Source organism: Ranitomeya variabilis, chromosome 4 (assembly GCF_051348905.1).
Source record: "Ranitomeya variabilis isolate aRanVar5 chromosome 4, aRanVar5.hap1, whole genome shotgun sequence".
Classification (NCBI taxonomy): Eukaryota; Metazoa; Chordata; class Amphibia; order Anura; family Dendrobatidae; genus Ranitomeya; species Ranitomeya variabilis.
Genome location: NC_135235.1, coordinates 768,143,571 through 768,162,319, shown reverse-complemented (window position 1 = coordinate 768,162,319; position 18,749 = coordinate 768,143,571). Strand labels below are relative to the sequence as shown.

Sequence of the window (18,749 nt, the reverse complement as noted above, 5' to 3'; positions counted from 1 at the left end):
ACTTCCCACATGTCTACTTTACATCAGCACAATTTTGGAAACAACATTTTTTTTAAGTTAGGAAGTTATAAGGGTTAAAAATTGACCAGCAATTTCTCATTTTTACAACAAAATTTACAAAACCATTTTTTTTAGGGACCACCTCACATTTAAAGTCACTTTGAGGAGTGTACGTGACAGAAAATAACCAAGTGTGACACCATTCTAAAAACTGCACGCCTCAAGGTCCTCAAAACCACATTCAAGAAGTTTATTAACCCTTTACTTGTTTCACAGGAACTGAAACAATTTTGAAGGAAAAAATTAATATTTAACTTTTTTTTTTACAAACGTTTTACTTCAGAACCAATTTTTTTTATTTTTACAAGTGTAAAAAGAGAAAACGAACCACAAAATTTATTGTGCAATTTCTCCTGAATACGCCGATACCCTATATGTGGGGGTAAACCACTGTTTGGGCGCACTGCAGAGCTTGGAAGAGAAAGAGCACCGTTTGACTTGACAATGCAGAATTGGCTGGAATTGAGATCGGACGCCATGTTTCGCGTTTGGAGAGCCCCTGATGTGCCTAAACAGTGGAAACGCTCCACAAGTGACACCATTTTGGAATCTAGACCCCTTAAAGACTTATCTAGATGTGTGGTGAGCACTTTGAGCCCCCAGGTGCTTCACAGAAGTTTATAACGTAGAGCTTTGAAAATAAAAAAATCACATTTTTTTTCTACAAAAATGTTCTTTTTGCCCCCAAATTTTTATTTTCACAAGGGTAACAGGAGAAATTAGACCACGAAAGTTGTTGTGCAATTTGTCCTAAGTACGTGATACCCCATATGTGGGGGTAAACTGTTATGACCCCAGTGGACAGGGTCTCAGAGGAACGTGTAAGTCTGCAAGATACAAAAATCCAGCTCATAGGGCTGTGGTAACTGGGTAGACCAAATAGCTACTCCTAACGCCAACACTAGAAGTAGCCGGGGATCATGCCTACGGTGATCGCTAGATGACTCGCGCCAGCCGGAGAATCTAACTACCCCTAGGAGAAGAAAACAAAGACCTCTCTTGCCTCCAGAGAAAGGGACCCCAAAGCAAGATACAAGCCCCCCACAAATAATAACGGTGAGGTAAGAGGAAATGACAAACACAGAAATGAACCAGGTTCAGCAAAGAGAGGCCAGCTTACTAATAGCAGAATATAGCAAGATAACTTATCTGGTCAACAAAAACCCTATAAAAATCCACGCTGGAGATTCAAGAACCCCCGAACCGTCTAACGGTCCGGGGGGAGAACACCAGCCCCCTAGAGCTTCCAGCAAAGGTCAGGATACAGATAGGAACAAGCTGGACAAAAATACCAAACAAAACAAAAGCAAAGAAGCAGACTTAGCTTGAAAAACAGGAACCAGGATCAGAGGACAAGAGCACAACAGATTAGCTCTGATTTCAACGATGCCAGGCATTGAACTGAAGGTCCAGGGAGCTTATATAGCAACGCCCCTGAACTAACGGCCCAGGTGAGGATATAGGAAAAGACAGACGCTCCAGAGTCAAATCACTAATGACCACTAGAGGGAGCAAAAAGCAAAATCACAACAGTACCCCCCCCTTAGTGAGGGGTCACCGAACCCTCACCACGACCACCAGGGCGATCAGGATGAGCGGCATGAAAGGCACGAACTAAATCGGCCGCATGAACATCAGAGGCGACCACCCAGGAATTATCTTCCTGACCATAGCCCTTCCACTTGACCAGGTACTGAAGCCTCCGCCTGGAGAGACGAGAATCCAAGATCTTCTCCACCACGTACTCCAACTCGCCCTCAACCAACACCGGAGCAGGAGGCTCAGCAGAAGGAACCACAGGCACAACGTACCGCCGCAACAAGGACCTATGAAACACGTTGTGGATAGCAAACGACACAGGTAGATCCAGGCGAAAGGATACAGGATTAAGAATTTCCAATATCTTGTAAGGACCAATAAAACGAGGTTTAAATTTGGGAGAGGAAACCTTCATAGGAACAAAGCGGGAAGAAAGCCACACCAAATCCCCAACACGTAGTCGGGGACCCACACCGCGGCGGCGGTTGGCAAAGCGCTGAGCCCTCTCCTGTGATAACTTCAAGTTGTCCATCACAAGATTCCAGATCCGCTGCAACCTATCCACCACAGAATCCACCCCAGGGCAGTCAGAAGGTTCCACATGACCCGAAGAAAAACGAGGGTGGAAACCAGAGTTGCAGAAAAACGGCGAAACCAAGGTGGCGGAACTAGCCCGATTATTAAGGGCAAACTCAGCTAACGGCAAGAAGGTCACCCAATCGTCCTGATCAGCAGAGACAAAACACCTCAAATAAGCCTCCAAAGTCTGATTAGTTCGCTCCGTCTGTCCATTAGTCTGAGGATGGAAAGCAGACGAAAACGACAAGTCAATGCCCATCCTACTACAAAAGGATCGCCAGAATCTGGAAACGAACTGGGATCCTCTGTCTGACACAATATTCTCAGGGATGCCGTGCAAACGAACCACGTTCTGGAAAAACACAGGAACCAGATCGGAAGAGGAAGGCAGTTTAGGCAAAGGAACCAAATGGACCATCTTGGAGAAGCGATCACATATCACCCAGATAACAGACATGCCCTGAGACACCGGAAGATCAGAAATGAAATCCATGGAGATATGTGTCCAAGGTCTCTTAGGGACAGGCAAGGGCAAGAGCAACCCGCTGACACGAGAACAGCAAGGCTTAGCTCGAGCACAAGTCCCACAGGACTGTACAAATGACCGCACATCCCTAGACAAGGAAGGCCACCAAAAGGATCTGGTCACCAGATCTCTGGTGCCAAAAATTCCTGGGTGACCTGCCAACACCGAGGAATGAACCTCGGAAATGACTCTGCTGGTCCACTTATCAGGCACAAACAGTCTGTCAGGTGGACAAGAATCAGGCCTATCAGCCTGAAATCTCTGCAACACATGTCGCAGATCAGGAGAAATAGCTGACAAGATAATACCATCCTTAAGAATACCAACAGGTTCAGCGACTCCAGGAGCATCAGGCACAAAGCTCCTGGAAAGAGCATCGGCCTTCACATTCTTTGAACCTGGTAAATACGAGACAACAAAGTCAAAACGGGAGAAAAACAATGACCAGCGGGCCTGTCTAGGATTCAGGCGTTTAGCAGACTCGAGATACATCAGATTTTTGTGATCAGTCAAGACCACCACACGATGCTTAGCACCCTCGAGCCAATGACGCCACTCCTCAAATGCCCATTTCATGGCCAACAACTCCCGATTGCCCACATCATAATTTCGCTCCGCAGGCGAAAACTTCCTGGAGAAAAAGGCGCAAGGTCTCATAACAGAGCAACCAGGGCCTCTCTGCGACAAAACGGCCCCTGCTCCAATCTCTGAAGCATCCACCTCAACTTGAAAGGGAAGCGAGACATCAGGCTGGCACAAAACAGGCGCCGAAGTAAACCGACGTTTCAACTCCTGGAAAGCCTCCACGGCAGCAGGAGCCCAATTAACCACATCGGAGCCCTTCTTGGTCATATCCGTCAAAGGTTTCATAATGCTAGAAAAGTTAGCGATAAAACGACGGTAGAAGTTAGCGAAACCCAAGAACTTCTGAAGACTCTTAACTGACGAGGGCTGAGTCCAATCAAGAATAGCTCGGACCTTGACTGGGTCCATCTCCACAGCAGAAGGGGAAAAAATGAACCCCAAAAAGGGAACCTTCTGTACACCAAAAAGACACTTTGAGCCCTTGACAAACAAAGAATTTTCACGCAAAATTTTAAAGACCATCCTGACCTGCTCCACATGCGAGTCCCAATTATCAGAAAAAACCAGAATATCATCCAGATAAACGATCAGAAATTTATCCAGATAGTTCCGGAAAATGTCATGCATAAAGGACTGAAAAACTGAAGGGGCATTAGAGAGCCCAAAAGGCATCACCAAGTACTCAAAATGACCTTCGGGCGTATTGAATGCGGTTTTCCATTCATCCCCTTGCTTAATGCGCACAAGGTTGTACGCACCACGAAGGTCTATCTTGGTAAACCACTTGGCACCTTTAATCCGGGCAAACAAGTCAGACAACAGCGGCAAAGGATACTGAAATTTGACAGTAATCTTATTTAAAAGCCGATAGTCAATACAAGGCCTCAAAGATCCGTCCTTTTTAGCCACAAAAAAGAATCCCGCACCAAGAGGGGAAGAAGACGGACGGATGTGTCCTTTCTCCAGAGACTCCTTGATATATGAACGCATAGCGGTATGTTCAGGTATCGACAGATTAAACAGTCTTCCCTTAGGAAATTTACTGCCTGGAATCAAATCTATTGCACAGTCACATTCCCTATGAGGAGGCAATGCACTGGACTTAGACTCGCTGAAGACATCCTGATAATCAGACAAATACTCCGGAACTTCCGAAGGCGTAGAAGAAGCAATAGACACAGGCAGGGAATCCTCATGAATACCACGACAGCCCCAACTAGACACTGACATAGCCTTCCAGTCCAGGACTGGATTATGGGTCTGTAACCATGGCAGCCCTAAAACAACCAAATCATGCATTTTATGTAGAACGAGAAAACGTATCACCTCGCGGTGTTCAGGAGTCATGCACATGGTAACCTGTGTCCAATACTGCGGCTTATTTTCTGCTAATGGCGTAGCATCAATACCCCTAAGAGGGATAGGATTTTCTAATGGTTCAAGAATAAAACCACAGCGCTTAGCAAATGAGAGATCCATAAGGCTCAGGGCAGCACCTGAATCTACAAACGCCATGACAGGATAAGATGACAGTGAGCAAATCAAAGTTACAGACAGAATAAACTTAGGATGCAAATTACCAACGGTGACAGGACTAACAACCTTAGATATACGTTTAGAGCATGCTGAGATAACATGTGTAGAATCACCACAGTAGTAGCACAAGCCATTCCGGCGTCTATGAATTTTCCTCTCATTTCTAGTCAGGATTCTATCACATTGCATCAAATCAGGTGTCTGTTCAGACAACACCATGAGGGAATTAGCGGTTTTTCTATCACATTCCATCACATCAGGTGTCTGTTCAGACAACAACATGAGGGAATTTGCGGTTTTTCTATCACATTGCATCACATCAGGTGTCTGTTCAGACAACAACATGAGGGAATTTGCGGTTTTGCGCTCCCGCAACCGCCGGTCAATTTGAATAGCCAGGGACATGGTATCATTCAGACCTGTGGGAATGGGAAAACCCACCATAACATTCTTAATGGCCTCAGAAAGGCCATTTCTAAAATTAGCGGCCAGTGCACACTCGTTCCAATGTGTCAGCACGGACCATTTCCGAAATTTTTGGCAATACACCTCAGCCTCGTCCTGGCCATGAGACATAGCCAGCAAGGCTTTCTCTGCCTGAATCTCAAGATTGGGTTCCTCATAAAGTAAACCGAGCGCCAGAAAAAACGCATCAATGTCAGCCAATGCCGGATCTCCTGGCGCCAACGAAAAAGCCCAATCCTGAGGGTCACCCCGTAAGAATGAAATAACAATTTTTACTTGTTGAGCAGAGTCTCCAGACGAACAAGGTTTCAGGGACAAAAATAATTTACAATTATTCCTGAAATTCCTAAACTTAAATCGGTCTCCTGAAAACAGTTCAGGAATCGGAATCTTGGGATTAGACCTAGGATTTCTGGTAACATAATCTTGTATACCCTGCACACGAGCGGCAAGCTGGTCCACACTTGTAATCAAGGTCTGGACATTCATGTCTGCAGCAAGCTTATGCCACTCTGAGGTAAAGGGGAAAAGAAAAAAAAAAAAAATGAGAGAGGGAAAAAAACCCTCAAAATTTTCTTTCTTATAATCCCACTTCTGCAATGCATTAAACATTTAATACTGGCCTGGCATACTGTTATGACCCCAGTGGACAGGGTCTCAGAGGAACGTGTAAGTCTGCAAGATACAAAAATCCAGCTCATAGGGCTGTGGTAACTGGGTAGACCAAATAGCTACTCCTAACGCCAACACTAGAAGTAGCCGGGGATCATGCCTACGGTGATCGCTAGATGACTCGCGCCAGCCGGAGAATCTAACTACCCCTAGGAGAAGAAAACAAAGACCTCTCTTGCCTCCAGAGAAAGGGACCCCAAAGCAAGATACAAGCCCCCCACAAATAATAACGGTGAGGTAAGAGGAAATGACAAAAACAGAAATGAACCAGGTTCAGCAAAGAGAGGCCAGCTACTAATAGCAGAATATAGCAAGATAACTTATTTGGTCAACAACAACCCTATAAAAATCCACGCTGGAGATTCAAGAACCCCCGAACCGTCTAACGGTCCGGGGGGAGAACACCAGCCCCCTAGAGCTTCCAGCAAAGGTCAGGATACAGATAGGAACAAGCTGGACAAAAATACCAAACAAAACAAAAGCAAAAAGCAAAGAAGCAGACTTAGCTTGAAAAACAGGAACCAGGATCAGAGGACAAGAGCACAACAGATTAGCTCTGATTTCAACGATGCCAGGCATTGAACTGAAGGTCCAGGGAGCTTATATAGCAACGCCCCTGAACTAACGGCCCAGGTGAGGATATAGGAAAAGACAGACGCTCCAGAGTCAAATCACTAATGAGCACTAGAGGGAGCAATAAGCAAAATCACAACAGTAAACCACTGTTTGGGTGCACGGCAGACCTTGGAATAGGAGTTGTGTTTGACTTTTTCAATGCTGAATTGGCTGGAATTGAGATCGGACGCCATGTTGCGTTTGGAGAGCCCCTGATGTGCCTAAACAGTGGAAACCCCCCACAAGTGACCCCATTTTGGAAACTAGACCCATTAAGGAACTTATCTAGATGTTTGGTGAGCACTTTGAACCCCCAAGTGCTTCACAGAAATTTATAACGTGGAGCCGTGAAAATAAAAAATCCTTTTTTTTTCCTCAAAAATGATTTTTTCACTCACAATTTTTTACTTTCTCAAGGGTAACATGAGAAATTGGACCCCACAATTTGTTGTCTGGTTTGTCCTGAGTACGCTGATACCCCATATATGGGGGGGTCCACTGTTTGGGCATACATCGGGGCTCGGAAGGGAAGTAGTGATGTTTTAAAATGCAGACTTTGATGGAATGGTCTGCGGGCGTCATGTTGCATTTGCAGAGCTCGTGATGTACCTAAACAGTAGACACCCCCCCACAAGTGACCCCATTTTGGAAACTAGACCCCCCCAAAGAGCTTATCTAGATGTGTGGTGAGCACTATGAACCCCAACTGCTTCACAGAAGTTTATAATGTAGAGCCATGAAAATAAAAAATCATATTTTTTCCACAAAAATGATATTTTCACCCCAAAATTTTTACTTTCACAAGGGTAACAGGAGAAATTGGACCCCAAACTTTATTGTGCAATTTATACTGAGTACGCTGATACCCCATATGCGGGGGGGACCACTGTTTGGGCGCATGGCAGAGCTCGGAAGGGAAGGAGCCCCATTTTGGAAACTACACCCCCCAAGGAACTTATCTAGATGTGTTGTGAGAACTTTGAACCCCCAAGTGTTTCACGGAAGTTTATAATGCAGTCGTGAAAATAAAAAATATTTTTTTCCACAAAAATGATTTTGTAGCCCCCAATTTTTTATTTTCTCAAGGGTAACAGGAGAAATTGGACCCCAAAAGTTGTTGTACAATTTGTCCTGAGTACGCTGATACCCCATGTGAGGGGGGGGACCACTGTTTGGGCACACATCGGGGCTCGGAAGGGAAGGAGCGCCGTTTGGAATGCAGACTTAGATTGATTGGCCTGCAGGTGTCATGTTGCATTTGCAGAGCCCCTGATGTACCTAAACAGTAGAAACCCCCATATTGGAAACTAGACCCCCCCAGGAACTGATCTAGATGTGTTGTGAGAACTTTGAACCCCCAAGTGTTTCACTACAGTTTATAACGCAGAGCCGTGAAAATAAAAAATAATTTTTTTTCCACAAAAATGATTTTTTAGCCCCCAATTTTTTTTATTTTCGCAAGGGTAACAGGAGAAACTGGACCCCAAAAGTTGTTGTCCAACTAGTACTTAGTATGCTGATGCTCCATATGTGGGGTAAACCACTGTTTGGGCGCACGGCAGAGCTCAGAAGGGAGGGAGCATAATTTGACTTTTTGAGCGCAAACTTGACTGTCTCGTTTGGAAACCCCCTGATGTACCTAAGCAGTTGAAACCCCCTAATTCTATCTCCAACCCTAACTCCAACACACCCCCCCAACCCGATCCATAATCCTAATCACAACCCTAACCCCCAAAACACCCCTAACCCTAATCCCAACCCTAACTATAACCCAAATCAAAACCCTAAACCCAACACAACCCTAATCCTAGTCTCAACCCTAACCTCAAAACCTAACCCTAATCCCAAAACACCCCTAACCCTAATCCTAACCTTAACCCTAATCCCAAACATAACCCTAATGCCAACCCTAATCCAAACCCTAATCCCAAATCTAACCCTAACTTTAGCCCCAACCCTAACCGCAACCCTAACCCTAGCTCTAACCCTAATCCTAGCTCTAACCCTAAATGTAACCCTAGCCTTAACCCTAACCCTAATTGGAAAATAGGAAAAATTAATAAAATAAGAGAATCTTCTCTGCTGGCCGACAGATCACGGCGGGCGCACTGCTCATGCGCCCGCCATTTTCTTACCAGAGCAAGAAGCCGACGGCTAGGAGAGGAAGCAGGAGGACCCAGGGACACCGGTAAGTATAACAGGGTCCCCGATCCCCCTATTGTGTGCGATCACATCAGAGGACAGAGAATGACAGATCGCTTTTTTTTTTGCGGCCGCCGGTAAACGGTTAATTACCGGCGATCGCAAAACAGGCGTCGGTAAAAACCGACCCCGATCATGTTCTTTGGGGTCTCTGCTACCCCCGGCAGCCGAGACCCCAAAGATCTGCCAGGTCCCGGGCAGCGGGCACACTGCGCACAGCGGGCACACTGCGCATGTGCCCGCCATGTTTTTCCCGGAACAACATGGTGGCCCCCATCGGGAGCCACGAGGAGCACCGGAGGAGACAGGTGAGTATCGGGGGGGCGATCGGGGACCCCTTTTCTCTGTCCTTTGATGTGAGATCACATCGGAGGACAGAGAAATTAAATGGCAAATCGCGTTTTTTTGATGTTGTTGCGACCGCCGGTAAACGTTAATTACCAGCGATCGCAACTCGGGGGTCGATAAACCCCCCCTCCCCCCCGAATCATGTTCTCTGGGGTCTCGGCTACCCTCGGCAACTGAGACCCCAGAGAGAATCCGACTCTGGGGGGCGCTATTCACTTTTTCTACAGCGCCGTTAATTAACGTGGTTTAAGTACCCTTAACTGCCACCGTTAAAAGGCGTATCGGCGGTCGTTAAGGGGTTAAATGTGTAATATTTCTTCTTGAAACTCATCTGACAGAAACTATTGGAGCTTCCGATAGTTTAGATTGTGAAGTCACCGAGCCCCGTGCTCTAATTACCCCAGAGAGGTTTCACCACTAGCTCCTCATTTATTACTGATGGAGACTGTTCAGTTTGAGCATTTCAGTAGATGTTATTGTCTATAGTCAGTTTTTGATTACAGTAGTGTCCACAATCCTCTGATTTATCCTCTTCCCGCAGCCAGTTTTGTGTTCTTAATCAGGCCCCATTTTTACAATCTGACGTGGTCACTTTATGTGGTGATAACTTTGGAATTATTCACAAAGGATAATAGAAAACAAATGGATCTTACAAATTATTTTCCAACTTCTCACAATACCCTACATACGATTGTACACTACTCTCTGGGCACATGGCAGTGTTCAGAAGGGAAGGAGCGCCATTTAGCTATTTGAATGTAAAATATGTTGGAATAATTAGTGGTTGCCATGTCGAGTTTGGAGAGCCCCTGATGTGCCTAAACATTGAAACACCCCACAAGTGTTACCATTTTGGAGACTAGACCCCTTAGGGAACTTATCTGGATGTGTATTGAGCACCTTGAACTCACAGATGCTCCACAGAAGTTTATAATGTAGAGCCATGGAAATAAAAAAAAATACATTTTTCACAAATAAATCTTTTTAGCTCCGTATTTTGCATTATCGTAAGGGTAATAGGAGAAATTGCTCCATGCAATTTGTTGTGCAGTTTCTCCTGAGCACAGCGATATCCCATATGTGGGGGAATACTACTGTTTGGGCGCACGGCAGAGCTTGGAAGGGAAGGCGCGCCATATTGGAGAGCAGATTTTGCTTGAATTGTTTGTGGGTGACATGTCATATTGTCAGAGCCCCTGACGTGTCTAAACAGTGGAAAAACCCAACAATTGACCCCATTTTGGAAACTAGACCCCCCAAGAAACTTATCTAGATGTGTGGTGGACACTTTGAATCCCCAAGTGCTTCACAGAAGTTAATTACGTAGAGCCGTGAAAATAAAAAAAATCATATTTTTTTCTATTAAAAAAAATGATCTTTTTGCCCTCAATTTTTTTCCAAAGGGTAACCGGAGAAATTGGATGCCAAAAGTTATTGTGAAATTTCTCTTGAGCATGCCGATATGCCATATGTGGGGGTAAACCACTGTTTGGGCGCATGGCAGAGCTCAGAAGGGAAGGAGCGCCATATTGGAGAGCAGATTTTGCTGGAATTGTTTGTGGGTGACATGTCACATTGTCAGAGCCCCTGAGGTGCCAGAACAGCATAAGCCCCCAAAAGTGACTGCATTTTACACAATACTTCCCTGAATGAATTCTTCTAGTGGTGCAGTGACCATACTGACACCACAGCTGTTCCATAGAAAATAATACCATTGGGCAGTGAAGAAAAAATAATTACATTTTTACCACTAAAATGTTGTTTTAATCCCAGATTTTACATTGGAAAATACGTAGATAGGTAAATGGTCACTACACCCATAGATGAATTCCCAGAGGGGTGTGATTTCCAAAATGGGGTCACTTCAGGGGAAATTATGCTGTTATGGCACTTTGGAGAGCCGCTAAGTGCCAGAACAACAGAATTTCCCCCCTGAAGTGACCCCATTTTGGAAATGACACCCCTCTGGTTATTCATCTATGGATATAGTGACCATTTTCACTCCACAGATGATTTCCAAAAACACGTAGTGGAAGTTTTAGAGCAAAATTGTCATTGTAGTGCCCAATATATTGTGCCCAGCTTGTGTCTCTGGAGATCCCCCCCCACCTACCCCCGGAAATTGTTAAGTCAGCTCTACTCAAATGTGTCTGTCACTAAATAAACCAAATGCTTGAATGTCAAAATAGTGTAAAAACGTGGTTCTGTGTGGAAGATTATAAATCAGTCATGGAGGCATAAGGCCGGCAGTGATGGGCATTGTGGGCAATAATAGCGGGTATCATGCCTCATTCCTCTCTTGGATCATACACGACATCTTCTCTGGGGGTTCTTTTTTGTTTCAGTTGCTGGAATGAGTGCGATAAAATGTCTCTCAGTGAGTCTTCTGACATCTTCAGATTATAAAGGATTGGCGGGGACAACATTTTCAAATAACAGGAATACTGCAGGAATTCCGATACTGCAGGTAACCATGTATGTGACACATGTACTGCTGCAAGTCATACAGTCACCAATAACCATTGTCTCAGGCCTCCCTTAATAAATTGCTTGGTATTTCCTGCATATTTACATGCTCCACATCTGCCCCCGCAGCTGAAGAAACCTTTAGTAGACAACCAGGACGTTCTACCAGGACCATCCATCAGCAGATTAGGAAGGTGGGAGCTGTCCTTGTGGAGAATAAACCCCCTCCTGAAGAATACTCTCCAGTATTCTACATGGTTACCTGCAGTATCTGTGACCTCTCCTATATCGGGGGCACGAGACCTCCGGCAGCCTCAGTGAGCCCCTCAGGGATCAGTGACCAGAGATCTAATCCCTCCAATGTATCCAGACATTTTATCAGGTGCACGGCGGTGATCTGAGCGGTTTCCAGTTTTTCGGAATGGAAAGGGTCAGTAAGCCCAGAAGGGGCAGAGCTTGGCGACAAACTCCTTAGCCAAGAAACCCACTGGATCCTGATGATGGAGACCGCCCGTCCCACCGGTGTAAATAAGCGCAGGAAGAATATTGTGTTATTAATATTGATCACCGACCTCTTGACTGTGTATAATGACAGCAGCAGATTGTTGGGTTTAAGTTTGTATTTTTGTACTGGTAGAAGAGTTTTAATGTTGTGGGTGTGAAATAACTGAACCCTGTGATGGGCGTTTTATATAAACCCTGACTCCCTGGTATAACACTAGGTTATGACTAAGGGGCATATTAGGCCCTGAAACGTGTAACCCGGTGTCTGGGACCCCTGCTATTTATGCCATTTTTCTACTGTCGGTTGTCCATGCTTTTAATGAAGATTTTGCAGTAAAGCTTATTGGACTGCAACCTCTTGGTGCTGGATTTTTTACTACCTGTTGGATTTTCCTGGGATGGTGGCCATGCACAGAGGGGACAGGTGAGCTGTAAAGGACTTTTTTATTTACTTAAGATTTTCAGTGACCTTTTCCTGATAATCAAGGAAAGTATCTGCATTTCCGGCTTTTTTGTATAACACATAAGAATTATATGAGGCCACCTGAAACAAATAAATGATTAACTTCTTATACCAGGTACATGACTTTCTTGATACCTGGTATGGCTGTAGAACCTGGTCTGCAAGGTCCACACCCCCCATATATTTGTTGTAGTCAATGACAGACACAGGTTTTGGAGTAGTGGATCCCTGTTGGTCTGCAGTGGCCCTTGTGGCCTCTGTGTGGATCGAGCTCAGGATGAAAATATCTTTGTTATCCTTATACTTAAGGGCAAGCAGCTCTCCATTGTGTAAAGCCCCTGACTGCCCCTTTCAGGACTTTTCATTGACCAATGATTGTGGAAACCCCTGACGGTTTTTGCGAGTGGTCCCACAAGCCCCCATGTTATGTTCAACCAGACTTTTAACCCCTTTACCCCCAAGCATGGTTTGCACGTTAGTGACCGGGACAATTTTTACAATTCTGACCACTGTCCCTTTATGAGGTTATAACTCTGGAACGCTTCAACGGATCCCGGTGATTCTGACATTATTTTCTCGTGACATATTGTACTTCATGTTATTGGTAAAATTTCTTTGATATTACTTGAGTTTATTTGTGGAAAAAAAGGAAATTTGGCGAAAATTGTGAAAATTTCATTTTTATGCCCTTAAATCACAGAGATATGTCATACAAAATACTTAATAAGTAACATTTCCCACATGTCTACTTTACATCAGCACAATTTTGGAACCAAAACTTTTTTTTGTTAGTGAGTTATAAGGGTTAAAAATTGACCAGCAATTTCTCATTTTTACAACACCATTTTTTTTTAGGGACCACATCTCATTTGAAGTCATTTTGAGGGGTCTATATGATAGAAAATAACCAAGTGTGACACCATTCTAAAAACTGCACCCCTCAAGGTGCTCAAAACCACATTCAATAAGCTTATTAACCCTTCAGGTGTTTCACAGGAGTTTTTGGGATGTTTAAAAAAAAAAAAAATGAACATTTAACTTTTTTCACAAAAAATTTACTTCAGATCCAATTTGTTTTATTTTACCAATGGTAACAGGAGAAATTGGACCCAAAAAGTTGTACAATTTGTCCTGAGTACGCCGATACCCCATATGTGGGGGTAAACCACTGTTTGGCCGCATGGGAGAGCTCGGAAGGGAAGGAGCGCCTTTTGACTTTTCAATGCAAAATTGACTGGAATTGAGATGGGACGCCATGTCGCGTTTGGAGAGCCACTGATGTGCGTAAACATTGAAACCCCCCACAAGTGACCCCATATTGGAAAGAAGACCCCCTAAGGAACTTATCTAGATGTGTGGTGAGAACTTTGAACCCCCAAGTGTTTCACTACAGTTTATAACACAGAGCCGTGAAAATAAAAAAATATTTTTTTTTCCACAAAAATAATTTTTTAGCCCCCAGTTTTGTATTTTCCCAAGGGTAACAGGAGAAATTGGACCCCAAAACTTGTCCAATTTGTCCTGAGTACGCGGATACCCCATATGTGGGGTAAACCACTGTTTGGGCGCATGGGAGAGCTCGGAAGGGAAGGAGCGCCGTTTTACTTTTTCAACGCAGAATTGTATGGATTGAGATCAGACGCCATGTTGAGTTTGCAGAGCCCCTGATGTGCCTAAACAGTGGAAACCTCCAAATTCTAAGTCCAACCCTAACCCCAACACACCCCCTAACCCTGAACCCAACCCTAACCACAAACCTAACCCCAACACACCCCTAACCCTAACCACACCGTAAATGTAATCCAAACCCTAACTTTAGCCCCAACCCTAACCCTAATGGGAAAATGGAAATAAATACATTTTTTTTATTTTATTATTTTTCCCTAACTAAGGGGGTGATGAAGGGGGGTTTGATTTACTATTTATAGCGGGTTTTTATGGTTAGCAGCCATCACACACTAAAAGACGCTTTTTATTTCTAAAAATATTTTTTGCGTTACCACATTTTGAGAGCTCTAATTTTTCCATATTTTGGTCCACAGAGTTATGTGAGGTCTTGTTTTTTACGGGATGAGTTGACATTTTTATTGGTATGATTTTCGGGCACATGACAATTTTTGATAGCTTTTTATTCCGATTTTTGTTAGACAGAATGACCAAAAACCAGCTATTCATGAATTTCTTTTGGGGGAGGCGTTTATACCGTTCCACGTTTGGTAAAATTGATAAAGCAGTTTTATTCTTCCGGTCAGTACGATTACAGCGATACCTCATTTATATCATTTTTTTATGTGTTGGCGCTTTTATTCAATAAAAACTATTTTACAGAAAAACTAATTATTTTTGCATCGCTTTATTCTGAGGACTATAACTTTTTTATTTTTTTGCTGATGATGCTGTATGGCGGCTCGTTGTTTGTGTGACAAGATGATGTTTTCAGGGGTACCATAGTTATTTATATCCGTCTTTTTGATCGCGTGTTATTCCACATTTTGTTCGGCGGTATGATGATCAAGCGTTGTTTTTTGCATCTTTTTTTTTTTACAGTGTTCACTGAAGGGGTTAACTAGTGGGACACATTTATAGGTCCGGTCGTTACAGACGCAGGGATACTAAATATGTGTACTTTTGTTTTTTTTTAATTTACATAAATAAATGTATTTATTGGAACTAATATATACCCGAGTATAAGCCTAGGGTGGGAAATGCAGCAGCTACCGGTAAATGTCAAAAGTAAAAATAGATACCAATAAAAGTAAAATTAATTGAGAAATAAGTAGGTTAAGTGTTTTTGAATATCCATATTGAATCAGGAGCCCCATATAATGCTCCATACAGTTCATTATGGCCCCATAGATGCTCCATATAACAATGTGCCCCATATAATGCTCCATACAGTTCATTATTGCCCCAAAGATGCTCCATATAACAATGTGCCTCATATAATGCTCCATACAGTTCACTATGGCCCCATAGATGCTCCATATAACAATGTGCCCCATATAATGCGCCATACAGATCATTATGGCCCCATAGATGCTCCATATAACAATGTGCCCCATATAATGCTCCATACAGATCATTATGGCCCCATAGATGCTCCATATAACAATGTGCCCCATATAATGCTCCATACAGTTCATTATGGCCCCATAGATGCTCCATATAACAATGTGCCACATATAATGCTCCATACAGTTCATTAAGGCCCCATAGATGCTCCATATAACAATGTGCCCCATATAATGCTCCATACAGTTCATTATGGCCCCATAGATGCTCCATATGACAATGTGCCCCATATAATGCTCCATACAGTTCATTATGGCCCCATAGATGCTCCATATAACAATGTGCCTCATATAATGCTCCATACAGATCATTATGGCCCCATAGATGCTCCATATAACAATGTGCCCCATATAATGCTCCATACAGTTCATTATGGCCCCATAGATGCTCCATATAACAATGTGCCTCATATAATGCTCCATACAGATCATTATGGCCCCATAGATGCTCCATATAACAATGTGCCCCATATAATGCTCCATACAGTTCATTATGGCCCCATAGATGCTCCATATGATAATGTGCCCCATATAATGCTCCATACAGTTCATTATGGCCCCATAGATGCTCCATATGACAATGTGCCCCATATAATGCTCCATACAGTTCATTATGGCCCCATAGATGCTCCATATAACAATGTGCCGCATATAATGCGCCATAAAGTTCATTATGGCCCCATAGATGCTCCATATAACAATGTGCCCCATGTAATGCTCCATACAGTTCATTATAGCCCCATAGATGCTCCATATAGCATTGTGCCCCATATAATGCTCCATACAGATCATTATGGCCCCATAGATGCTCCATATAACAATGTGCCCCATATAATGCTCCATACAGATCATTATGGCCCCATAGATGCTCTATATAACAATGAGCCCCATATAATGCTCCATACAGTCCATTATGGCCCCATAGATGCTCCATATAACAGTGCCCCATATAATGCTCCATACAGATCATTGTGGCCCCATAGATGCTCCATATAACAATGTGCCCCATATAATGCTCCATACAGATCATTATGGCCCCATAGATGCTCCATATAACAATGTGCCCCATATAATGCTCCATACAGTTCATTATGGCCCCATAGATGCTCCATATAACAATGTGCCACATATAATGCTGCTGCAATAAAAAAAAATTACATACTCACCTCTCGTCGCTGCCTGCTGTTCCTCAGCGTCCCGTCTCTCCACAGTGACTGTTCAGGCACACTAATACGTCATCGTGCCCTCTGACCTGAACAGTCACAGCCAGAAGACGCGGAAGACCGAGCGGCGGTGGAACGAGGGAAGGTGAATATGAAATACTCACCTGCTCCCTGTGTGGTCCCTGGCAGCTTCTCCCTGACAGATGGTCCCCAGCGCCGGCAGCTTCTTCCCCTGTTCAGCGGTCACTGGTACCGCTCATTACAGTAATGAATATGCGGCTCCACCCCATATGAGAGTGAAGTCCATATTCATTACTTTAATGAGCGGTACCACGTGACCGCTGAACAGGGGAAGAACCTGCCGGCATCGGAGACCACGGGAAATGCAGGGACCGCGTCAGCAGGGCCAGGAGCAGGTGAGTATGTGACCGTCGTTGCTCCCCCTCGTACGCCTACCCCCCCGCCGACCATGATTCAAGTATAAGCCGAAAGGGGCACTTTCAGCCCATTTTTTTGGGCTGAAAATCTCGGCTTATACTCGAGTATACTGTATACGGTATATATATATTTTTTTTATTTAGGTTTTAAAAAAAAAAAAAAAAACATGTAAATTTTTCTTTTTTTTAATTTGTCCCAGGGTGGGACATCATGCTATAGTGTCAGATCGCTGATCTTACACTTTGCACAGCACTGTGTCAGATCAGCGATCTGACAGGCAGTGCTGGAGGCTTGCCGGCACCTGCTCTCAGCAGGCACTTGCAAGCCACCCCCCTGCAGGACCCAGAAGGAGCCCCGCAACCATTTTGGATCCAGGGCCTACAGGGAGGAGACACATCGCGTTGTTCCGAGGGTCTCAGGGAAGCACCCAGGGAGCTCCCTCCCTGTGCGATGCTTCCCTATGCCACCGGAGCGCTGCGATCATGTTTGATCGCAGTGTTCCGGGGGTTAATGTGCCAGGAGCAGTCCGTGATCAAATGCTCTTTTTTTTTTAACAAGCACCATAGCGAATGTAAGTCTTAAAAATGTTTTCATTTCTAGGACATTAGTTGGTGTCCATAAATTTGACCTAGCATAATAGGATCGTGGATTCTGGCTGATGAATTGGGACACATATAAATTTGTTTGTAGGATAATATGCTCTAGCAAGCTATCTGTCATAAACAAATGAAAAAAATTAATTGGTCCAAAATTTTCCACCTCCACATTTATACTAGGAATGGCATTAAAATTAGGGATGACTGGAGTAGCCGAATCCGAAGCCTTCCATCTGGGAAATGATACATCAAGAGGCAAAGCCACTTGGACATTTACGAGCACTAGGGACAGCGCTAGCACTGGGCATTGTTCCCTGAGTTGGAGACATTTCTCCAGAAGCGCTATTTGTCCTTCTTGTTGTACTGGTCCTTGTGTGCGAGGATGGACCAGAATCACTGCTCATTTCTGAGCTATCACTGTCACTGCTACTAAAGCCCTCGAAATACACATCGCCATCTGGCACTGCACTTTCTTCACTGTCAGAACATAAAAGTGCATAGACCTCCTCTGAACTATAATACTGATGGGCCATTTTATTCCTTTTTATTTATTTTTTCCGGAAATAAAAAAACTCTGACGTGACTGACGTGACCAAATTTTTGGGGAGACATTTGAGAAAAGCCTAATTCTTTAGCCTAACCCTAACTTTAGAATAAACTCTAACCCTAACTTTAGCCTAAAAGTAACCCTAACAGTAAGGCCGGGGTCAGACTTGCGAGAAACACGGCCAAGTCTCACAAGTTAATACCCGGCACTGCCGCCGACACTCGGGAGCGGAGTGTGTGGCTCCATGTATTGCTATGCGGCCGCACACTCCGATCCGAGTGCGGGCAGCAGTGCCGGGTACTTGCGAGACTCGACCGTGTTTCTCGCAAGTCTGACTCCGGCCTAACCCTAGCTTTAGCCTAAGGCCATGTGCA

At 44.2% G+C, this 18,749-nt stretch overlaps 1 protein-coding gene across 1 annotated transcript in view; it reads left to right on the top strand.

Moving 5' to 3' along the window:
• Positions 1-18,749, top strand: part of LOC143766926 (uncharacterized) — a 50,377-nt gene that overhangs the window by 15,632 nt on the left and 15,996 nt on the right. The gene's annotated exons all lie outside the window — the stretch shown is intronic.